Raw genomic sequence first — 25662 nt, 5'->3', positions numbered from 1 at the left:
TTCTAAGGAATTCCCATGGTTTGATCCAGATTGTCAGCTTTGAGAAGTGTAGTAATTTTTCATTTTTTGTGCCCACAGAGAAAAGTACCCCTTGTGACAGATGGGAATGCAGGTTTGCGGATGTGTTGGTGAACCCTGTGAAGTTGAGGGAGATTGTAATGACAGCCAAAAAATCAGACTAGCAACCCAGCACGTTACCTTCTGAACAAACTGCTGGATCTTTTGTCCACCTAAGAAGAAGTGATGGCAACAAAGGGGAGATTAACATTGGATCGTCATCAACAGGAGGCTATACAAGGTACATAAATGGAATTCCGAAAGCACATTAGAGGGCGTACAGTGAAAATTGTCTATGCTTCATTTCTCACAGCCTGTGGCAGGCACATGTTCTAGAAATAATCCATAATCGCCGAACACCTTCTTACATCTGCCTGTTCATTAGACGTACTTTGTTTGCTCTTTTCAAACTTTTTACACAATGTTTTTTGCATTTCAGAAAGTATCCATGTTCAAGCCAAGGAAATGGGCATTCAGGACTCTCTGCATCTGAGTACAGAAAAACCTCCAAAATAAAATTGGCAACTACCGGATGAAGAAGGAGCCAAACTTGGTATTTTCTACACAACTGTAGTTGCGCATTAAGGGAGCACATCTGACTCCCTTGCTCTTTGGTCTCGGCCTGGATACTCGTGTGACTCCCTGGACTGGTTTTGGTTGTATGTTTTTAACTCCCATTTCAACTAATTGCAAAGCACCCGTGTCTGGGATTGCTACAGCCATGTTTTTGTGCTAATGTACACAATGTCGGACTGAACATCTAAATGCCTCTTTTGATAAATAAATACACTGGGGGGGAGAATGTGCTGATTCTTTTTTAATATAGGTTATATGCCATTACAAGGTCTTGCCTTTCATGGTCATTTTACCTAAATGGCTGTTAAGACCTAATAAGTCATCACTATTGTTCTAAAAGCAATTCAAAATCCTACTTTCTGAAATGGGCAGCAATTAAGCCACAGTGATGCTTTTAAAGCCCAATTCAAAAAGCTGCACCAAATGTGTTTTTAACCATTTCTTTTCATAATTATAGTTAACAAACCTCCTAAATTAATGTATTTCCAGTTTATAAACCAAAACAATGCCTATATGTTAAAGTATTATTTTGGGATTGCTTTTAAAAAAAATATATTTGTAAAGGATTATTTGGGGATTGCATTGCAATGATTTTGGATTTTTATAGGCTTGTTGGGGATTGCATTGCTTTTGGATTTCTACGGGGAAGGATTTCTAATTAAGCCAAAAGGAAGCCAGATGTTATCCATTGTTTTTGAATTTATTTAAGGATGGCATGGCTTTTGGGTTTTTAGTGGATTGCTTGGGGATTGGATTGCTTTTGGGCTTTTAGTGGATTGTTTGGGGATTGGATTGCTTTTGGATTTTTAGTGGATTGTTTGGGGACTGGATTGCTTTTGGATTTGTACTGGATTGTGTGGGGATTGGCTTGCTTGGATTTTTTTTAAATTGCATTCCACTGAGAATTTCTAATTAACATATTTCGGGTGCATTAAGCCATAAGGAAGCCAAAAGCAATCCACTGAGTACAATGGAAGTTTCTGCAGTTAAAGAGGATTTAAAGAGGATTTAAATGTTTGGGAAAATCCAGCAGCAATCCACTTTCAATCAAGATTTTTTTGGTAGGGTTTGCCACGCAATGCACAAAAAGGTGGCCAGAATTGCCCCTTGTGTGCATTTTAAAAACATGTGCAGTAGTGGTGTGACTCCATTCCCATCCCCAAAATGCAGGTGGAATAACCAAATCTGGCAAAAGAATGATGTGGATTTTCGGAAGTCATGCATGCATTATTCCCCAAAACCTGCATCGATTAGTGCTGTGCCTGCAGGACACAGGCAGATCCCACGATTACCGCATGCGGTAGCAATAATGAATGCATACAGCAGTTTTGCAAACAAATCCTCTGACCTCGCAATGGGGCCTGTCAGTAAAGAGGCCAGTGTCTGAATAGGCTTGCAATGAGGCTACCCAGTAAAGAGGCCAGTGTCTGAATGGCCATCTGTCGATTGACCCCTCCGACTTGCAATGAAGCTGAAATGCCCTGTGCTTCAGTCTTGAGAGTGTGTATGGGGAGCCACCGCCTTCACAAATGCATTCTCGCCCACCGCCAATACAGAACGTGATATTTAGTGGGCCGGGAGGTTAATTTACCCTCTGTAAATCCTTTCCCTATTCATCATGATTAGGTCAAACACATGTATTAACATGTTAACGTAGGTGCTTTAAATGTTCACGGTCCACCAACAAAACGTAAAACAAGATTTAAGTGCTCTCGCAGACAGCGCAAGTGCAGGCATTCAGAGCAAGAGCTGGGTGATTATTCTGTAAGGTCATTTGCACTTGTTTTACACTGCCCAGAAGGCAAGAGACACTGCAGTGAAGGTATGCCTGTCTCCCTATTTGTGAATTCAGCTTTTAACACGTAGGAAGAAATTTAGGGATGTGTGTCTTTCTTTCCAGTGTTTAGAAAGTGCTAATTTAGGAGGGAATAAAGGCAAGTGAAAGCTGACACTGCTAATTGTCTGTGCAGTTTAGTTTATGGGTGCGAAGGAATGGAGCTGGACTGCTGGGAGTGGAAGTTATGCTTCCGTCTGGATGTTATTGTTGTTTGGGCAAGCACGCAAGCAGCCATTTTACAGAAAGTACACACTCCTGAGTTCTCCAACTGCAGCCCTTCTCTCCTATCCTATGCCGGCCAGTCAATGCTCAATTGTTAAGAAAATAAGTGCCACGGCCCAAAGATTTTCTAGCACGCTCATGACACTCAGTGCAGACCGTTCCCCAATATTGCTGCCACCACCCACAGCTGCTTCCCATAGTGTTGACACATTTGGGGTTAAACTACAACTCGCACCTGCTCTCCGGGGCTGATGGATGCTCTGGCTACCATCACTTCATAATCAATCTGAATCTGAGACAATAAGTGCAAGGGCTCAGAAATAAGTGCCGGGGCTCAGAAATAAGTGCTGGGGCTGAGCCCTGGCAAACAGCCCCACTAATTAGGCCCTGGGAACAGTGCAAGAAAATTAAAAACATCTGGATTCACTCCTTCTCAGTATCTGCCCGTTTCCAGCCCCGCTGATTATGCACGGGTCACTTCACCACAGTCACCAACAGCCCTCACTTGCCAGTTCAATGCAGACTGAATTGTGTCCTTAGGTCTCATTTTTCGGCCTTGCGTAATGTTACTAAAAGACGTGAAAGCCCTGAGCAAGGATTGTACGTCTTTCATTAACGTTACGCCCCCATTTTCCTGCATTTGTATGGTGTGAGGGAGGGGTGGAACTCAAATTGCATTCCCGCCGCACCCTTGTTCTATACCATACAAATCCTCCAGCATTTTGAACCTTGATGCAAGCTTAACCGACTCACAGGGTAATTCATAGAATTTCGCAGAAAAGTGTCGCAAGCGGCTGGCGCAGAGTGTCCGCGTGCGATTGTCTGCGCCAGGCACGTGCGCTAAAACCGATTTCCGCGCACAGCGTATTCATGGATTCCATGCTCCCAAACCAGCCGTGGCACAGAGAATCGCAGCGACCCTGCAGCAGCGCCAGTAACGCCCCCAAGAACGCCCTCGCGCAAGGAAAAGCCATCAACATCGCTAAATCATCGCAAAGGGCTGCGCTAACCCTGGACCAGTTTACAGGGCTGCCAAACAAGGAACGCAAAGCGGGCAACCTTCATATCAGGAGTACGCGGGAAGTTTTACACGCGATTAGCCGGTGTACGTGTATTACAGGGGTACGCGGGAAGTTCAACACGCGATAGTCCAGGGAACGTGTATTACAGGGGTACGCGGGAAGTCCAACACGCGATTGTCCAGGGAACGTGTATTACAGGGGTACGCGGGAAGTCTTACATGCGATTAGCCAGGGCACATGTAATACAGGGGTACGCGGGAATTATCACACGCGATTTGGCAGGGTACGTGAATTACAGGGGTGCGTGGGAATAATCACACGCCATTTAGCTGGGTACGTGTATTACAGGGGTGCGTGGGAATTATCACACGCGATTAGGCTGGGTGGGTCCTCACAGGTGTTCCCTGTACACCCTCCACGGCCCCTGCAGGCAGCCCACAAAACAGGGGACTACCCTGCACACCTGCTCATGTCCCCCTGCACCCCCACCCTCCAGCAGTGCAGGGGCACCCACCACCAGGCCCCCACCCATGTCTCCTACCACCCCCACCCCCCAGCAGTGCAGGGGCATCCTCCACCAGGCCCACACTCATGTCCCCTATCACCCCCACCCCCCCGCCACCAGGGGCACCCTCAACCAGGCCCCCACTCATGTCTCCCAGCGTGCTACGTGTATTTCAGGGGTGCGCGGGAAGTTCCACTCGCGAATAGCCTGGGCGCGTGTATTTCAGGGGTGCGCGGGAAGTTCCACACGCGAATAGCCTGGGCGCATGCATTTCAGGGGTGCGCGGGAAGTTTTACACGCGATTTCAGCAGGGTACGTGTATTTCAGGGGTGCGCGGGAATTCTCACACGCGATTTGGCCTGGTACGTGTATTACAGGGGTGCGTGGGAATTATCACACGCGATTAGGCTGGGTGGGTCCTCACAGGTGTTCCCTGTACACCCTCCACGGCCCCTGCAGGCAGCCCACAAAACAGGGGACTACCCTGCACACCTGCTCATGTCCCCCTGCACCCCCACCCCCCAGCAGTGCAGGGGCATCTTCCACCAGGCCCCCACCCATGTCTCCCACCACCCCCACCCCCCAGCAGTGCAGGGGCATCCTCCACCAGGCCCCCACCCATGTCTCCCACCACCCCCACCCCCCAGCAGTGCAGGGGCATCCTCCACCAGGCCCCCACCCATGTCTCCCACCACCCCCACCCCCCAGCACTGTGGGGCACCTGCCAGCAGGCCCCAACCCATGTCTCCCACCACCCCCACCCCCCAGCAGTGCAGGGGCATCCTCCACCAGGCCCCCACCCATGTCTCCCACCACCCCACCCCCCAGCAGTGCAGGGGCAGCCTCCACCAGGCCCCCACCCATGTCACCCACCACCCCCACCCCCCAGCAGTGCAGGGGCAGCCTCCACCAGGCCCACACTCATGTCCCCTATCACCCCCACCCCCCCGCCACCAGGGCCACCCTCCACCAGGCCCCCACTCATGCCCGACTCATGTATCCCACCACCCCCACCCCCCAGCAGTGCAGGGGCATCCTCCACCAGGCCCCCACCCATGTCTCCCACCACCCCCACCCCCCAGCAGTGCAGGGGCATCCTCCACCAGGCCCCCACCCATGTCTCCCACCACCCCCACCCCCCAGCACTGTGGGGCACCTGCCAGCAGGCCCCAACCCATGTCTCCCACCACCCCCACCCCCCAGCAGTGCAGGGGCATCCTCCACCAGGCCCCCACCCATGTCTCCCACCACCCCACCCCCCAGCAGTGCAGGGGCAGCCTCCACCAGGCCCCCACCCATGTCACCCACCACCCCCACCCCCCAGCAGTGCAGGGGCATCCTCCACCAGGCCCCCACCCATGTCACCCACCACCCCCACCCCCCAGCAGTGCAGGGGCATCCTCCACCAGGCCCCCACCCATGTCTCCCACCACCCCCACCCCCCAGCAGTGCAGGGGCATCCTCCACCAGGCCCCCACCCATGTCTCCCACCACCCCCACCCCCCAGCACTGTGGGGCACCTGCCAGCAGGCCCCCACCCATGTCTCCCACCACCCCCACCCCCCAGCAGTGCAGGGGCATCCTCCACCAGGCCCCCACCCATGTCTCCCACCACCCCACCCCCCAGCAGTGCAGGGGCAGCCTCCACCAGGCCCCCACCCATGTCACCCACCACCCCCACCCCCCAGCAGTGCAGGGGCATCCTCCACCAGGCCCCCACCCATGTCACCCACCACCCCCACCCCCCAGCAGTGCAGGGGCATCCTCCACCAGGCCCCCACCCATGTCTCCCACCACCCCCACCCCCCAGCAGTGCAGGGGCAGCCTCCACCAGGCCCCCACCCATGTCACCCACCACCCCCACCCCCCAGCAGTGCAGGGGCAGCAGGCAGTCAGGCAGCAGCAGGTGGGAGCGTGCTCGGGGCTCTGGGGGGCAGTAGTTCGGCCTTCCGGGCAGGAGCGTGGTATTCCGTGTGCGTACGCGTGGCCAGCTTGGTACAGAGTGATTTTGCACGTGAAAATCCTGCACGTCAGCGTGAAAACTGAGGAAAGGCCCTCAGCGCGTAAGCGCGTCTGTGACGTGACCCGCACAGGTGTATCCCACACAGCACGTGATGACAGAGCACACGTGGAAAGACTGCACGTCAGAGTGTAATCGCGTGTGATTGGTGGAAATGGCCCTACACGCAGAAGTGACAAAGCATGTAATTGGTGGAAATGGCCCTACACGCAGAAGTGACAAAGCGTGTAATTGGTGGAAATGGCCCTACACGCAGAAGTGACAAAGCATGTAATTGGTGGAAATGGCCCTAGCGCGTACACGCCGCGTAAGTGACGCTGGACGTGTGGGCCTGTATAAAAGGTACGTGTAGAACACGTTTTCCTTGTACGTGCTTTTCGTGGAGAGCGAGTGGGTGAATTCTGTACTTCTTGTCGTTTCACACGCGATTTACTTCACAGCGTTTCAAGTTCGTATTCCCTGTTACCTCTGACAGCTTTTTCTCTTTTTTCTCTTTTACTGGTTTACCTGGGCCTGTTCCCTCAAACAGTGTTCCCTTCTACTGTTGTCCTGTCTCCTCAGACAGCGTACAAATCTTCTTTTGGCGGGGGTGTTGCCAACCAAACGTGCTCCTTTTACACGCTCGTTTACCAGGCAGACGGTGAGTCACGCACGTATCTAACATCTGTGCTTGCCCCGTGTGTAGCCTACCCCTTCAGAGGTCATTCTAGGCTGCGTGTGACACGCATACGTTCATTCTTGTGTTACTGGGTGCCACAGCGTAGTGCAGGTTTTTCTTTCTGCACACGTGGTCTAGGAGGGGTTGCGTGCACGTCATCTCCCTTTTTTGGGCCTCCTGTGCGTTGCGTGACCCGTCATCTTTCCCCAGGGGTTACATTCAGCCTTGCTAGAGCACTAGGGTACAATTACCATCTGGTACCCAACCCCTTTGACCCCCAATTGCCCAGGACAATAGTCTACATCCACTCCCATACGCACATTAACATCAGTGCCATGGCTGGGAGGCGAGGATTCCGTAAGGGTGGCAAAGGTGGAAGAGCCACAAGTGGTGGCCGTGGTGGATCCGGTAGGGGACGTGGTCGTAACTTGCAGGGTGAGCCTGTCCCCCCATGTGTGGAGGACCAGTCACGGGCACCCATAATCCCCCCCACCTCCCCCCTCCCGTTGAGGCTGATGTGGCTGACACCATCCATGCTCAGCCCTTGTTGGACCAGCCCATTGTGGCACCAGACCTGGCTGACTCCATGGCTGACTTCCAGGTCAGCAGGGCTACGACACGTGGGCTGGTGCACGTTGATGCCATCATGCCACGTGGATCTGGGGCAGCAAGGTCATCTGCTGCACCAAGGAGGCAGGGCGGAGAGGCTGCAGGGGCAGCTGCGGCTCCATCCACCCCAGCCCTCACACACCCAGCCAGGACAGTGTCGGTCCTAGTCCATGCTGCTGACATTCCCCCTGACACCATCACACTAGAGCCAATGCCTGCACCAACTCCCATGCTGAGTGTGCAATCCCACACTCCTGATACAGAGTCCACCAGGGCTCCTGCCCCTAGTGTCCAGAGCGGCGCAGAACACTCAGGATCACCACCACCTTCCAAGCGGAAGAGGAAGAGTGCTCGTCCGGCACAGGCTGATGCCCCAGACACGGCTACACAGTCCGGCCCGTCCAGGAAGCCCAGCTTCACGGATGACGAACTGAATGCACTTGTCGAGTATGTGTCCGCACATGACAACGAGATGGTCATTGTTGCAGGATCCAAGACCACACCTGCACAATGCCAGGCACACTGGCAGACCGTTGCGGACATCGTAAGTGCCCTTGGAATCGTGAGGCGCACAGCCAATGATTGCTATAAGCGCTGGAATGACCTAAAGCGCAGGGCAAAGAGTAAGCTGGCCTCAAGTCATGCCGCAACTCTAGTGACTGGAGGTGGGTCTCCAGTAGTAGACATGGAACTCACTCCACATGAGTCAGTCGCTGGGACCTACGTCACGGAGGAACAGATCCAAGGCGTGGGAGATCTGGCTGATTACGAGGCATTGTCCGGTGAGTGCACATGCATGTGTGTGTCATCCATGTGCATGGTGTGTGTGTGAGGGCTTCTGTTTGTGTGCCAGGTGAGAGTGTGTGCGCCTGAGTCGTATGGGTCAGCCATGTGCTTCATGCAATACATCCTGCGCAGCTGCATTAGGCCATAGCAGTATCCCTTCTGCCAACAGTAGACATCTAGCCCAACTGCACGCCAGTTGCCCTTGAAGTGTCACCTTGCCACAACATAGTTGCTTATTTTTCACTGTTCATTCAGTCAGATTGTTTGCATTCCCCCACTTTTACTAGCCATGTCGCTGTCCACTAGTCACATGTCTGACATGGCTATGGTGAAGTGGAGTGACTTTGTTACCTGGATATCATTTGTACACACATGTCCCTGTGCAAGTGGACCATTTCAGACTGGCAGCTCCAGGTGAAAAATCTGACCTGTTAGAATTAGAAAAGCAATTACATGCGGGAACTGGACTGAATGAATAGGTGCTGCCCTCCTTTCCATCTTCACTCAATAGCAATGGTACATGCCATCTGTGTGATGGCATGTGTGTTTCACCTGGCAATCACAGGCCAATGTGTGATGCCACTGCCAGGCAGCATGCAGAAAATGTGTTCATCTTCCATCTTGGTGTCATCAGTGTGTGCCATTTGCCTGCACTTCATACGCAGTGAGGGTGCATGCATGGGAGGGTTTTAGTCATGTGGGACATGTGTCAATCAAGTACTGGTTCTCTTGCTTCTCAGCCCTCATTGTGTGCCATGGTGCTAATGCCTGTTTCCATTTCTTTGTTTTCATGTCTTTGCAGGGGAAGACGCACCTGATACTGCTGGGGTTGTGGAGATGGTGCAGACCCAGGAGGGGTCCGAGGGCCGACCAACCACCAGTGAGGGACGTGGTGTGGTGGTGGGGGAGAACCCACAAGTGCTGCAGGTCGTGCTCTCAAGGGGTGTCTCTGGCTGCACCTCCCCCGAGCTGTACTCAGGTGTTGATTCGGATGAGACCTACGTGCCGTCGCAGGTGAGTGTTCCAGGGAGGGATTCTGTTCTGTCTCACCCACCTGCACCAGGGTCAGAACCCTCCATGGGGATGTCAGTGTTGGCAGCTACGCCTTTGGTGGTTACGGATGCAGGGTCACACTCCGCGACATCTGATCCTGTTCCTGGGCCAGCAGATCAGAGGGGGAATGCAGTCCTGCAGCCTCAGGCAGTGCCGGCACAGCAAGGCGCAGTTCGCCTTGCCCCAGACAGGTGTGGTGCCCGCCGACGTGGTGGCCGTACGCCACCTGGCAATACCGCATGGGAGCAATCCATTTACGGTATGGCAACCCAACAGGCTGCATCATCCGAGATGATGGCTCAGGCCATGGATAGGGTGGCCACTTCCATTGTCCCCCCAGAAAGGCTGATGGAGCGACTAGAGCAGGCAACCGACTCCATCTGCCAGTCACACAGGGAGGTCATGTTGGGGTCCAACAGGGACAGGCGGGCGGCACTGGCGACTCTGCAGGAGGCCATCTCCATTGAGTCCCAGGGCCACAGGGTAGCCCTGAGGCAGGAGCTCCTTCACCTCAGGACGACTCTTGTTGAGCTTGAGGCTTCAACACACCAAAGGACAGAACAGCAGCTGGAGCGTCTCACCCGTACGCTCTCAGCTGAGATGCAGGCAACGAGGGCGGAGGTCCGGGCATCCCGTGAGTTGTTGCATGGGGACCTCCGCACACTCATCCTCCAGAACCAGACCTACCACACCCGCATGCTTGCAGCCATGGAGGAGCAGACTAGGGCCTTGCGTGGGCTGCCTCCCATAGTGCAACCACCTCTGGATGCAGCTGCACAGGGTGATAATAGCGACAGCAGTGATACTCCCACAACAGGGTAGCCGTGTGGGCCATGAGCCCATGGAGGTGTTTTATTTTCCCAGGATCCACGCAGGTGGGTTCTGGTGTGCATCCTGTCCTCGGACCTCCTGGGTGGCCTCCCCAACCCCCCCGGGCCCATCAATGGCCATTTTTGATTGTTTCTTATTTTTATTTTTATTGTTATTTATTTTATTCCCTATTTTTTTGGGACGATCTGTTGGCTTCCGTGGTTCCTGTGGGCATACGCTGCATTGTGGCTGGGCACATGCAGGCTTGTAATGTATTTGGTTCAGATGCTTGGGTTTGAGTCACACACACCCCTCCTGCTTCCCGTTTCCATGGGCTTGCAAAGGGTGTGCCCAAGTGATAGTGAATTACACAGTGACGTTGGACTCCCATGAGCTGTGTGGGCAGTCTGTAGTCAATACTGTGTATACATTCCTAGTGCATATTGCTGTTGTGTTGTACACTGCATGTTGCATTGATGTGTAACTCATCTTCTGTGTCTACCTCCCAATTTGCAGGTCCCTTCCTCATGTCTACACAAGGACCTCTAGTCTGGAGAGGGGGTCCATGTTGGCAGCATTGCACCTACAACTCTACATGGCGCCAACACTGCACAGTTGGTGGTGGTGGGAGTGCAGGCATTTCCAGGTGGTGAGACTACTAATATGTAAAATTTGTGATGTCATGTTAATGGTAGTACGTGCTCAAGTATGTTGTTGGTCCGGCATTGCTGTGAGCATTTCAGGTGTTGCAGGTTTCTAATAGGGACACTGTACATAGTGACACTAGTGTCATGTTGTGGGGATTACTTTGTTTACCTGCAAATAGCATGACATGGCACGGTGTGTCGTGTGGCGGTGCTGGGGTTGGGTTGGCTGACATGGCACTGTCCTCTTGTTGCATTTTGCAAGTGGGTATTCTTTTTAGCTGCTTGAATGTGTAACTCCACAAAACTGCATTGGTGGTGTCTGTGTGGGTAGGGATGCACACATTGTGACACTTCCAGGTGAACAATCTCAGGCTGATATGGTATTCACGGTTCATTCTCCAGACATTCAGGATCAGTGTCAGGTTGAGTCATCATTGATTGTCAGATGGAATGTGCCAGGGCAGTGTGCACTCCACAGGGGTGTGATTTCTATGTGAAGTAATTAGCCACTAGCTGTGTACGGGCTGCCTCCCCACGTGCCCTTTCCCCTCCCATGCGCAGCGGCTGTGCATGTGGTTGGGGATGTGGGGCCACCACCATGTCCACGGCCAGGCCCCGGCGTGTTGCAACGTTGTGCAGGACACATGCTGCCACTATGATCCTGCACACTACTGGGGGAGCGTATAACAGCTGCCCGCCAGAATGGTCAAGGGAGCGAAAGCGTGACTTTAGCACTCCGAATGTGCGCTCCACTATGCCCCGGGTTGTAATGTGGGCTGTGTTATATCTTACCTCGGGTGGCGTGGTGGGGTTCCGAATTGGCGTCATCATGTGGGGGCTGAGAGGGTAGGCACTGTCCCCTGTGGAGGTGGTGATTGGTATCATTGGTGGGGTTGTGACCTTGCTCAGTATCCAACATGCATGCATGTGCAGTGGCATACATACTCACCAAGCAGCCATGTATCGCCATGCCGCCCAGCATCTAGGTCCCGGCATAGGGTGGACATTCGGTAAATGAAGCTGTCGTGGGTGGAGCCGGGATAGTTGGCATATACTGAGGTGATGATTCCCTTGGCATTACATACTACCTGCACGTTGATGGAATGCCAGTGCTTGCGGTTCCTATAGATGTGCTCAGATGCCCTGGGGGGACGTAAAGCCACATGGGTGCAGTCGATGGCACCTAGCACTTTGGGGAATCGTGCCACACCGTAAAAATCCAGGGCGGCAGCATGCCTTTCTGCAGGTGTTCTGGGCAGGTATATGTGCCTGCGGACTGATGGGCGTGCAGTGATGATGTTCAAGACCTGGTGTAGGCAGCGTGACTGGGTGGCCTGTGACACCCCACCCACTATGGCACTTGTCCGCTGAAATGATCCAGTGGCTAAGAAGTGCAGTACATTGAGGACCTTCTCCAGGGGGCTGAGTGCTTGGGAGCACAGGGTGGGTGATGTGAGGTCATCCTCCCACTCACTCACCAGGTCCAGTATTATGTGTGGTGGAAACCTGTACCTTCCATACACCTGGTCATCAGGCATCCCGAAAAGGCTGGTTCTGGGTGTGAATATTCTGGCCCTGACTATCCTCCTCCTCCTCCTTTGGTAGCCCACTGCCACTGCTGCTAGGAACGGTATGTTCATCCTGGCGTCTGGCTTGTTATTGTTTAAGTGCGCAAATTCATGCTTTGCGCGTGTTCTAGGCGAGCGTGTGACCCGCGCACCCCTGGAATCCAGTTCCGAGTCCAATAGCGTGTGGAAATTCACACGCACAACGGGATACAGGTGCGCTGACGTACTTGCGTGTGTAAGTGCCCGCGCACCCCTGAAATACACGTACATAGGCCAATCGCGTGTACGCGCACTTTTGTCCAATTACACGCGATGACACTCTGACGTGCAGTATTTACACGTGTGCTCCGTCATCACGTGCTGGGTGGGGAACACCCGTGCGGGTCACGTCACATACGCGCTTACGCGCTGAGGGACTCTGTACCAATGGAATCGCGTATGCGTGCTTACGCGCTTACGCGCTAAGGGCCTTTCCTCGGATTTCACGCTGACGTGGCGAATTTTCACGTGCCAAATCACTCCGTATCAAGCTGGCCACGCGAAAACACACGGAAGACCACGCTCCTGCCCAGAAGGCCGAGTTACTGCCCCCCGTGCCCCGAGCAGCCTCCCACGTGCCATCTGCTGCTGCCTGCCTGCCTGCCTGCCTGCTGCCACCGTGCCCTGCCATTTGGTGCCTGCACATCAGCCATCTGCAGGGGTCCAGTTGCTGTGTCCACCCCTGCTGGAACTGAAGACTCCCGACTGGGATTACATCGCTCCACAGCCCAGCCCCAGGACCCAGTTGCCCACCCACACCTGCCTCTGGGGTTGCCATGTCGGGCACTTCCACATCTGGCACCAGTGGCAACCCCAGGCCAGAGGGGCAGAGGGGCACCAGCTTCACTGCCACTGAAGTTGGTGTCCTGGTGGAGCATGTCCTGGGGCAGTATGATGCCCTCTTTGGATCGTCCAGCGCCAGCAAGGATGGACAGGAGAGGATCTGGGCCGACTGTGTGGTTGCCATCAACGTGGAGGGGGTGGCAACCAGCAACGTCCAGAAGATCAAGAAGCGCTGGGAGGACTTGAGGTCCAGGACCCTTGTGAAGGCCCGGCGCCTCGTGGAGGGGGGCCGGGGCCGCATGAGTTCCATCCAGATGAGGGTCCTGGAACGCGTACGCCCAGTGCTCCATGCCCAGATCCTTGAGAGGGAGGCCCGTCTGGAGTTGAGCGGTAGGTGTCCAAGCATTACTGTGTGACACAGGGCATGTTGCTGTGTGCTGGGTCTATGATACTTGCCTGTATGTGTGCCATAGGCCATGTATGCATGTATGTGTGCATGGACATCATGGTAATGCATGTGCAACCAGTGATGTGTGACCCACATGGTTGTTGCATGTGTTCAAATGCCGCATGGGGACCCCTATGCAGATTTTGAACATGAGAGCATGCCAGTCTCTGTACCGGGACATGGGTGGGGGTGAGGGATGGGTGCCGATGCCAGGTACATATGTGGTAGCCATGTCTGTGTGGCTGACCTGCGTGTCTGTGACTTGTGCATGCCATGGATGCATGACACATGTGTGTGACAATGCACAGATTCAGTGAAGCAGCCAAATTGCCCTTGTATCCGCTGTGTTTGTTGTGTTTGGGGCCAGATGGATGTGACTGAGGTGAAGTGTGTGCATGTGAAATGCATGAGCCATGATGCATGTGAGTTCCATATCATTGAATGTTTCAAGAGTCCATTGGACATGCATGGAAATGTCCATGGCATGCAGCATGCCTGTTACTGTGTGTGTTTTGACTGGAGTGACCCATGTGTTGTGGAGGGACATGATGGAAGTGTACTTTGACAGTGGTGCTCATCTGCTATTGCTTCCTGTCTAGGGGACCATTGTACAGTACCCTGATGCTTGTGTTCTTTGTCTCCCTCTACGCAGCGGCTAGTGAAGAAGAGGGCGGAGACGGCGCTGTGGAGCAAGGCGGCGGGGATGCCCCCACGGCTGCAGCGGAAGGGGTGGGTGAGCCCCCACAGGGGCCTGCTACGGTGGGAGACGGTGAGGAGCCATCCAGGTTGGTGGTTTGCAAGAGGAGGAGGAGGCCGCCACTGGGGCACACATGGGGCCTGGTGGGGGCATCCCTGCTGGTGCAAGTGGTGCAGTCCAGGGCCAGGGGCAGGAGGCAACACAGGTCACCGTGGAGGGGCCTGTGCATGTCGCTGTCCCTGACCCTGTGAGTGCACCACCATGCACCAGCAGGGATGCCCCGTCCCAGGCCCGTCCGCAGGTAGAGGGGATGTCCATGTCACCTGACTCCCCTCCACCTGCGGACGTGGGAACCCCTGGCCGTGCGGAGAAGGTCCTGATTGGGGTCGCGATGCGCACGGCTGTGATTCGTGATGCCGTGCGTGCTTCCCGGGAGGAGCACGCACGTCATCACGAAGTGCACCGTGCCGACGTGGCCCAATTGGGATCGGCCATGTTCGGGGGTTTCCTGCATGTGTTGGCCAATGTGGCGGCCCTCTCCTCCTCTGTGCAGGCTATACACCAGTCGTTCTCCTTGCCGTCTTCCAGCCCAGATGCCACCAGGGCCCCCTGTGGACCTGCCCCGACCAATGCAGCCAGCTCGGTGGGGATCCCATCCCTGCCACAGTTGGGAGTCGGAGGTCCAGCAGGGGTGGACAACACAGCAACTGGACCCCAGCAGATGGAAGATGTGACAGCATCATCAGGCAGGGCACGTGCACGACGGCGTCGGTGGTTTCCATCAGCCTGGATGCCGTCGTGCTGGCAGAGGCAGTGGCGTCGGAGGCAGCAGCGGGCTCGACGTGGGAGGCATCATGGCTCGGGGCCATCAAGATCAGAGGGGCAGTCATCGGCCGGAGGGCAGGGCAACCCTGGGATGGTGGTGTCTTCCGTGTGGGAGCAGTTGGTCCAGCGGATAGGTGCGGAGCGGCAGCGGGCGGAAGAGGAGCGGCTCGCCATGGTCAGGGCGGAGTTCTCCATGCGTCCGGCGTTGAGGCGGGCTGAGTGCCTCGAGGAAGCTCACAGGGAGTTTGAGCTGGACATGGGGTTATCCCTGCGAGACCTCGGGGCCAGGACCGAGTCCCGCCTCCAGGACATCGACATGGAGTTCGATGATGCCCTGGCCAGCAACATCACCGAGTGAGCCGCAGGACTTGCCCGCTGCCTTTGTATATAGTTATTTAGTTAGTTAGTGTTAGGTTTCCTTTATTCATTTTTATTTATTTGGACCGCTCGGACAATGGCCACTTTTTTGTATATATTTTTTCATTAGGTAGTAGTAGGTTTCATTTATGGTGTTGGGCTCATGGACCCTTGAATTTTCGTGTATATAGTTTGCTTTTTGAATGGACATTTCTTTTATTAATTATTGTGTTCACCATGAGGAAATGGTTTTTCATTATTTTCCTTCCACATGATTTTGCTTTGGACTACATTAGTTTTTGGATTCCTAATTTTTTATATTTTTTTACATTTGTTCTCGGACATGGACCTTTTATTTTGTTATCCCCATTGTTGTGTGTTTGATTTGTTTACTTATTTCACATCTTTAATACAATTTTTTTTTACTTTCACTTGTGGTATTTTCTCATTGGTTTCATACATGTCATGATATGGGTTTTGACATTCACTTGCACCCATTGTGTATGTGTGTGTGACGGACATGTGTTCATTTACATACTTGCCATTGGGGTTGTATCATGTAATTGCATTCACTATGTGGGTGGATGCAATCCTTGCCTGGGTGTTTGTGCTGGGTATGCTGCCCATTACTGCCATGATTGAGTATCGTCAGGACCTGGGGGCAGGGGGACATGTGTGGGTGCCTGGTGGAGGGTGCCCCTGGATGCTGGGGGGTGGGGGTGGTGGGAGACATGGGTGGGGGCCTGGTGGAAGGTGCCCCTGGATGCTGGGGGGTGGGGGTGGTGGGAGACATGAGTGGGGGCCTGGTGGAGGGTGCCCCTGGTGACTGGGTGGGTGGGGGGAGACATGGGTGGGGGCTTGGTGGAGGGTGCCCCTGGATGCTGGGGGGTGGGGGTGGTGGGAGACATGAGTGGGGGCCTGGTGGAGGCTGCCCCTGGTGACTGGGGGCGTGGGGGTGGTGGGAGACATGGGTGGGGGCCTGGTGGAGGGTGCCCCTGCACTGCTGGGGGTTGGGGGTGGTGGGAGACATGAGTGGGGGCCTGGTGGAGGCTGCCCCTGGTGACTGGGGGGGTGGGGGTGGTGGGAGACATGAGTGGGGGCCTGGTGGAGGATGCCCCTGCACTGCTGGGGGGTGGGGGTGGTGGGTGACATGGGTGGGGGCCTGGTGGAGGCTGCCCCTGCACTGCTGGGGGGTGGGGGTGGTGGGTGACATGGGTGGGGGCCTGGTGGAGGCTGCCCCTGCACTGCTGGGGGGTGGGGGTGGTGGGAGACATGAGTGGGGGCCTGGTGGAGGGTGCCCCTGGATGCTGGGGGGTGGGGGTGGTGGGAGACATGAGTGGGGGCCTGGTGGAGGGTGCCCCTGGTGACTGGGGGGGTGGGGGTGGTGGGAGACATGAGTGAGGGCCTGGTGGAGGCTGCCCCTGGTGACTGGGGGGGTGGGGGTGGTGGGAGACATGAGTGGGGGCCTGGTGGAGGGTGCCCCTGGATGCTGGGGGGTGGGGGTGGTGGGAGACATGAGTGGGGGCCTGGTGGAGGGTGCCCCTGGTGACTGGGGGGGTGGGGGTGGTGGGAGACAATAGTGGGGGCCTGGTGGAGGGTGCCCCTGGTGACTGGGGGGTGGGGGTGGTGGGTGACATGGGTGGGGGCCTGGTGGAGGATGCCCCTGGTGACTGGGGGGGTGGGGGTGGTGGGAGACATGAGTGGGGGCCTGGTGGAGGATGCCCCTGCACTGCTGGGGGGTGGGGGTGGTGGGTGACATGGGTGGGGGCCTGGTGGAGGCTGCCCCTGCACTGCTGGGGGGTGGGGGTGGTGGGAGACATGAGTGGGGGCCTGGTGGAGGCTGCCCCTGGTGACTGGGGGGGTTGGGGTGGTGGGAGACATGAGTGGGGGCCTGGTGGAGGGTGCCCCTGGATGCTGGGGGGTGGGGGTGGTGGGAGACATGAGTGGGGGCCTGGTGGAGGGTGCCCCTGGTGACTGGGGGGGTGGGGGTGGTGGGAGACATGAGTGGGGGCCTGGTGGAGGGTGCCCCTGGTGACTGGGGGGGTGGGGGTGGTGGGAGACATGAGTGGGGGCCTGGTGGAGGGTGCCCCTGGATGCTGGGGGGTGGGGGTGGTGGGAGACATGAGTGGGGGCCTGGTGGAGGGTGCCCCTGGTGACTGGGGGGGTGGGGGTGGTGGGAGACATGAGTGGGGGCCTGGTGGAGGGTGCCCCTGGTGACTGGGGGGTGGGGGTGGTGGGAGACATGGGTGGGGGCCTGGTGGAGGGTGCCCCTGGATGCTGGGGGGTGGGGGTGGTGGGAGACATGAGTGGGGGCCTGGTGGAGGGTGCCCCTGGTGACTGGGGGGGTGGGGGTGGTGGGAGACATGAGTGGGGGCCTGGTGGAGGGTGCCCCTGGTGACTGGGGGGGTGGGGGTGGTGGGAGACATGGGTGGGGGCCTGGTGGAGGGTGCCCCTGGATGCTGGGGGGTGGGGGTGGTGGGAGACATGAGTGGGGGCCTGGTGGAGGCTGCCCCTGGTGACTGAGGGGGTGGGGGTGGTGGGAGACATGAGTGGGGGCCTGGTGGAGGGTGCCCCTGGTGACTGGGGGGGTGGGGGTGGTGGGAGACATGAGTGGGGGCCTGGTGGAGGGTGCCCCTGCACTGCTGGGGGGTGGGGGTGATAGGGGACATGGGTGGGGGCCGGGTGGAGGGTGCCACTTGTCGGGGGGGAAATTCTGCCGGGGTCGGCCGGGCCGTCCGCAGACCTCCGGGCAGGGAGGCCCCAACACCTCCCGTATATCCCAGGTGTGAGATAGAGTATGAGACGCACACAAGGAGCAAGGCGACTCTGCTGTTTATTTATGCAAAACGGCAGGGATGGGTCAAGGAGCGTACGCGTCCGTCCTGACACACACACAATCGTGGGGCTCGCAGGCCCTTTTTACTACATTATGACGCGCTACTTGCGTCACTTCAGAAAGTTAACAAAAAACCTATCGCCACTCTTAATTGGTAGCTCGAGTGGTAGGGTTAGTATAGTACACATATAGAGAATGATATTAGTGGTCAAGGTGTAGTCAGGTGGTATATCTGGGTTGTCCCTTCAATTAGATACATAAGAATTGTTACATGAAGACCCCTGAGGATTGGCTAATGTTACTGACGTCTGAGATAAGAGCCCCATGTTCTGATTGGTGCATCCGTGAGCTCCCCAGCCTGGGACCACCGTTGTTCCCAGCTCTCGGTGTACCCGTGTTTGCAATAATGTTTCAATATGGGTACATGCAGACAATGTGAGGATTTATTCATAGGTGGGAGCTGACCGTTCCCACTGTAGCAGGTGTCCATTGAGCCTTTCAAGTGTCCCGGCCTGTGTCTCGTAGTGAGGGACCCAGACGCCCTGTCTCTCCTGGGTTTTGGCATCTCGTCAGGTTCGGCTTGGTCACGTGAGGCGGGACCGTGTTTGAGGCAGAATTCTGCACAATTAATATTGTTTTTCCACTGTGTGTCTGGTTTAATTTGTAGATATGATTCTAACGTTGGTACGCGGAGTGCGAGGTTGCAACATCGTGCCTTTGATGATTTGTTCTTGGATGTGGGTTTGCAACATTGCGACCTTGGCTGGGTGCTCCACCAGGCTCATTCTGCAGGATCAGCAACCTGACTTTTGCTTTGTTAATGTCCACGGAACTCTTGCTTGAGGCCTACTTGGGCCTGGTGCATAAGTGATCCATTTCGTGCATGGGTGCTCTAGATTATAGTGGCATATATTTCCATGACCAATATCGTGTTTCCATTATACCTCTCACGGTGGTAACGGGTTTCAAGGGAAGCATGAGCAAGCGTTATAGATGAGTTCATGATGCGTCTTGCGTTTCTGTACTCTGAAAGCCTATGTAAAAATAATAAAGATGCACGTCCGTGAATATGCCTGTCGCCTACGTCAGAGCACTGAGTATATTCTTCGTGTAGATTGGTGTGGGAATGTTAAGTGTGTATATTTATACAGATGTGCTTCCCGTTGTCTAGGTCGTCATGGCATCTCTAACGACGTGTGGTTTTTAGTCTAGCTGATCCGAGCCGCAGGTGTCGGCATGGCCAGTGCGGGCTGCTGGGCAGGCAGGTGGACACATCCGTATGTTCCTGTACCAGGGTACCTGGTCGTCTGGTAGATGGACAAATTCTTCTCGCGGCGGGTGTCTGGGCCGTGACCCTCTAGGCCAAACGCGAGAGGTGAAGGACGGGAGCCTGGTCTTCCATTCTCCCACTTCAGTCCCCCCTCTGGTCGACTTGTCGACCACAAACATATCCTTCTCGTTATCTCCTCTTACCCTCCATATCTTAGTTATCCCGCCGAGATGTCCATAATGGTTTACATGATCTTCAAATGACCAATACATGTATTCACATGTTCCTCCAGGAGTACAGTATACCCATCTTCCTATGTAGCTCCTGGGGTTCCTTGGGTTTTCGATCTTCACTGATGGTGGGTCTAGATGATTGGTGATAATTTGGGTGCGCAACTTCTCCCTTTCTTGTATTATCACACCTGTATGCTGGCCGTCATCTGCTGGCATTAAGGGGTGCATTCCCACCATTTCCAGCAACTCGTCAGTCGTGCGTGCCTTCCGGGCCTTCCAAAACCTAATTATGATCAGGGCAGCTCCAGCCAAAATAGCACATCCCACTATTATTTTCAGTCCATCTGACAGCCAAGATGGCATCCATGACCATAATAGTGAAAACCAGCTCTTATCCTTGTTCACACCGTTACTTTCGTCCATCATTTTGGAGTGCATCTGGGCCAATTGTGAAACTGCTTCTGTCAGCGTACCATTGTCAGCATCGTTGGCAGGTATGAACGTGCAGCAAGATTGTCCTATCTTTGCACAAACTCCTCCTTCCATTGCTGTGAGGAGGTCCAATACATATCTGTTCTGGAGTGCAACCATCCTTACAGCTCGCAGCTCCTCTTTAATTGCGTTGAACCCATTTACTGTTGAATTGATGGTCATCATTAGTTCCCACCTTGTTATTTGGAGCCATTTTGCGTTTGCGTATGCCTGCAGTCCCGGATGTATTATTGAGGAGAAGAACATTGCTGCTCTGCTGAATAGTCTATGTTCTGGCGGTATTGATGTTAGTTCCGTTTCCGACCTTCCCCACAGGTAATTTCCTGTCAATGGCTCTCCTTGTCTTTTTCTCCTGTTTAGGACAGTATCATTGCTGTTGGTCCTGTTTCCTTGCTCCTTCTGGAGTGGTGCAGATCTCTTTCTTCTCTTATCCCCTTCATCCATTTTAGGAAATTTCGCCACATCGACATGCTTCTTAGGTACCACTAGTGATGGTACATTGACGTGTACCATTGTGCACACACCATTCCACAGGGGAGGCAATGTATGATATGCCTTTTCCCCACAGGCCCAATAATGGTCCATTATTACTGCTGTTCCCGCTCCCCCCTCAGGTAACTCCATCACGTTTGCACAATTGGTGTTATATCCTACGTCCACCTCTCCTTTATGCTGGTAGCATACTTTGGGTGCAGTCAATGGTAGTATAGTTATCGGGTCTTCATCTTCTTCTACCCATGTGAGCATTGGTACATACTTGATCCACGTCGTCCAACATCGATGATTGTGTGTCTCGATAGTTGAGATAGTTTCTTTTGTTACCATGTTGCTGCCAATCACTCCTATCTCCCAGCTGTTGCCCAGGAACACCTTTCCTGTTATCGTCAGTAGCGGCCTTTCCCAGCATCCTTGTTTACCCGGAACTTCAGTGGCGTACCAATCACATGGTAGGTACTGCAGTGTTACCTTCTTTGTTTCTCCTTTTGCAGGGCCACTTGTTATGTACCTGAATGCTTCAGCATGTAAACTGGTCTTGTGATAACTCAGATAGGTCTTGAGGAAGTTGTTTTCATATGGGTATGAGTCTCGTGTTTTCCATGTCATGTGCACTACTGTTCCTTGAAATCTTCCTTTCGTTTGGAACAGGGCCAAATATATTACGCACTGTGCTGTTTTTTCATCTATTTCTGTGGCAACAAATGTTCGTGAAGCGCTCATGGCGTATGGTATTAATGAGCAAACGTAACAGCTATCCTCAGTTGTCTGCTTACCAATGCGGGTCATGTGTTGGTACCATATGTTGTTTGTGACGTGTGCTGAATCTTGTACATAATTATCAATACCTTTATTGTCTGAGTATGTGCTGCGTTTAACTCTATTTTGCTTGGGTGCAAAATTACTATTACCACCTGACGTAACACCTGTTGCAGCAGGGGACGGGGGTATATTAAGGTTGGGTGCAGCAATAAAATCAATAGCATAGCTGTACTGCCAAACAGAAGCAGCCAAGAACCCGGTGATCATAAAAATCCCTATTATTTTTATTACATATGCTAATTTCACCAGCATTTTGCTCTTACCTTGCTGCGGTCCTGGCAGCTTATTCTTGCGACGTTACAGTTGCCCGCCTGAAAATTCTCAAAAGTGCTGGTTATTAAATGTTAGTTTTGTTACCTTTAAGCTCTCCCTATCAAGTAGTCATTCAGTGCCCAGGCGAAGAGCTGCTCCCACGCTATTCTAAGTGATGGGTCTCTTAGGACTGGCAAGTATGGGTGGAGGTGGGGCATGTGATATTCTATGGCCAGGAGGAAGGCTGTGTAGTATACACGTACCCTTCTCTTTTTTAGGTATGTTGGCCTCTTTATTTCGTATACAAATTGGTGTGACAATTCTTCTGGGTAGTTATCGTCTGGCAGCACCATCTACGCCTGTACACTGAACTTGTTAATTAGCTTTTCTTAACAATACAATATTACGCAGTTCCTGTATGTGCGAGAGAAAGAGAGAACATTCACGTGTTTACATGTGTATTGGTGTACGCAATGTCCTTTAGTTTTAGTTACAATTGTACTTAGGAGTCAATGGGGGGGGGTTTGCGCTCAGATGGCGAAAGTATTTTTACTCTTTGAGCGCGTGACCATGGGGTGGGCAGTATGGGGATCACCCCTTTCTTCGTCAGTTGTCGTCTCCGAGAGAACAATTGGGTCGTTGTCTGTGGTGGAACTTTCTTCCGCTGTCGGCGATGTTGTTGCTGTTCGTCCAACGGACCTGTCGTTGGCGCTGGGGCGGGTCTGCAGTTTGTAGATCTTTACGTCATGTAGGTGGTTCCAGGCACGCTTATCCTTTAGTTTTACTGCTCTTGTTGATACGTCCTCTACCAGATGGGGGCCAGTGAACCTCTTCTCGTGCCACCTTCTATTGAAATTGCGAAGTAGTACGTGGTCACCTTTGGCAAGTTTGCAGGAGTTCTCCTTTCCCAATTCCGTACTTTCGTCTTTTTCTTGATTGCTGGTGGACCCGCCCCGTGTGCGCTCGAGCTGTTGAGACACAAACACCACACTAGTAATCAAAGAAGACACATATTGATACATTTCATCTCCTAACACATTCGCTGAACTTTCGTTATCGGTGAATGCCCTTGACGTTGGAGTTAGGGGAAGGCGCATTTGACGTCCAGTAACCACTTCGTGAGGGGTGAGGTGGTGGTCGGACCCTGGCCTGTTTCTAAGTTCAAACAATGCTAACGGAAGGCAATACAACCAACTTTTCTTTGTTGTTTGTTGTATTTTAGCAATTGCCTCCTTCAACAGGCCATTCAGGCGTTCACATACACCATTAGCCTGTGGGTGGTATGCACATGCAAATTTGTGTTTAATGTTCAGCAGGGATGTGATATGCTGGAACATTTCATTTGCGAAATGGGGGCCGTTATCTGATCTTAACACCTCGCACACTCCCCATCTGGGGAAGACCTCCCTTACTATGAATTTGGCTGCTCTAAACGCATCAGGGTGTGAACAGGGCCCTGCTTCAATCCACCTAGAAAATGGGCATACTACTACAATCATATACCTATTGCCTTGACAGATGTTGATCATATCAACATAGTCAATGTGAAGGTGCCGAAAAGGTCCTTCTGGCCGGGGTATTGTACCTCTTATCACTTTTAAAGTATGACCGGCCGTAAACTGTTGACATGTGAGGCAATTGCTGATAAAATTTGACACATGGGAGGTTAACTCGGGACAAAACCAATCTTCTCTAATTCGTGCTGCAATTATTTCCTTGCCTGTATGGGCAGGGTGATGTAATTGGCTCAAGGCGGTATTTAACAGTGCCACTGGTATTACAACTTTCCCAGTGCCACCCTGGCGCCATAGTGCGTCGGTTGGTGACATTGTGCATCCTCTCTTCACCCATACTTCTTTTTCGGCCATTGGTGCAGCCGCTTGTAGCTCCATAATCTGTTTGGCTGGGAGATGGGTGTACCCTTCTCTTATTAACATCTCCCTCGCTATTCCCCTCCCTCTCCCTCTCTGTGAGTCGGTGGGGTTCCATATCTCACCAAAATATGCAGCATATTTCGCATGTGCGTCTGCTGCTGCATTTCCTTTTGATACGTAGTCTTCTCCATTGGTGTGTGCGGTGCATTTTACTAGGGCTAGTTCTTGGGGATCGTTTATTACTTCAATTAGTTCAGCCAACAAGAGGGCATGTTGTACTGGAGTGCCATCAGCTCTCCTAAACCCTCTTCTTCTCCATTTTGATAGCCCTGAGTGGACAGTGGATGTAACATATGCACTGTCGGAATATATGGTTACTCTTTTATTAAAACTTTCCTTTAATGCCAATATGAGTGCAACGAGTTCCGCCGCTTGAGCAGAGTAATGCTGTGGTAATTGTACACACTTCATAGCCACACACACCGGCGCCTCCATCATTTTTACTACTGCTGCCCCAGTCCGTCGTATCCCATCTCCTTGATCAATAGTTGATGACCCATCAATAAACAAAAGCTCACCTCCCTCTAGTGCGTTTTCTTCAACTTTCCTAGTACATGAGTATAGTTCAGTTACTTGGGTGCAGTCGTGGGCGTAATCTCCTTCTTCAATTACTTCTGCTAGGAACCTTGCAGGGTTAACCGTGCTACATCTAACAATTGCTAGTTCAGCTTTAGACAAAATAATCTCATAACCTGATGCCCTCTGTGTCGTTAATGTGGACTTAGGTTTATTCAATATCGCAAATAGTGCATGTTCCACAAATAGTGTAGTTGGACACCCCATAGTTATTGCTGATGCTTTTTCTACTGCAAAAGCAGCTGCAGCGAGACCTTGTTCACAAGAGAAGTGGCCTAACATTATAGGGTCTAAGTGACCGCTGTAAAATGCTACTGGTTTATAGCCCATGCTAGTTTTTTGGGCCAACACTGCTTTCATCACTGCTGAGTCGCAATGTGAGAATATAAAGAAGCGCCGCTCATAGTCTGGGGATGCCAGTACTGGAGCAGTTGATATTGCGTCTTTTAATTCGTCAAATGCCTCCCTCATTTCCATAGTCCATCCCAACTTTTTCTCCCCTTTATTTGCTTCCTTCAAACCCTCAAGCAGGGGTCCTATGTATGAGCTGTAATCAAATACCCATGCTCTACAGTAGTTGCACAGCCCCAGAAATTGCTGTAGTTCTCTCACAGTCTGTGGCACGGGAGTGCTTGAGATGGCCTGTGCTCTTTGTGGTGCAATCCTTCTTCCATGTTGGGATATCAGTTGGCCAATGTAAAGTACCTGTTCCTGACAGTATTGTATCTTTTCCATGTCTACCTTGTACCCCTTTTCTGCCAGTATCGTCAACATTTTTAAGGAGTCCTCTCTACATTTGCTTTCGTTTGTACTACAAATTATTATGTCATCCACATACTGTAACACTGTGCTTTCCACCTCAACGTTACCCAAATCCATCTGTATTACTCTATTGAAAATTGAGGGTGATTCACAATACCCCTGTGGTAATCTGGTATGTTTCCACTTTGTATTTCGGTAAGTAAAGCTTGTCAAATCTTGTGAGTCTGGGTGTAATGGTATTGAGAAAAAAGCATTTTTAAGGTCAATCACTGTAAAACGTGATGCTTCTGCCGGAATGCCACACAATATTGTGGCCGGGTTTGCTGTTACTGGATACTCTGCTTCTACTATGTTGTTCAAGGGTCTGAGGTCCTGTATGAAGCGCCAAGACCCCCCTTTAGCCTTGCGTACCGGGTACACAGCTGTGTTACATGGTGATTCTGAGGGGACCAATATGCCATTGTTTATAAG

The sequence above is a fragment of the Ambystoma mexicanum genome, chromosome 12, assembly GCF_040938575.1.
Source record: "Ambystoma mexicanum isolate Mex_15411 chromosome 12, UKY_AmexF1_1, whole genome shotgun sequence".
Classification (NCBI taxonomy): Eukaryota; Metazoa; Chordata; class Amphibia; order Caudata; family Ambystomatidae; genus Ambystoma; species Ambystoma mexicanum.
The sequence above is the reverse complement of the archived record's forward strand: the minus strand, read 5'-3'. Positions refer to the sequence as shown.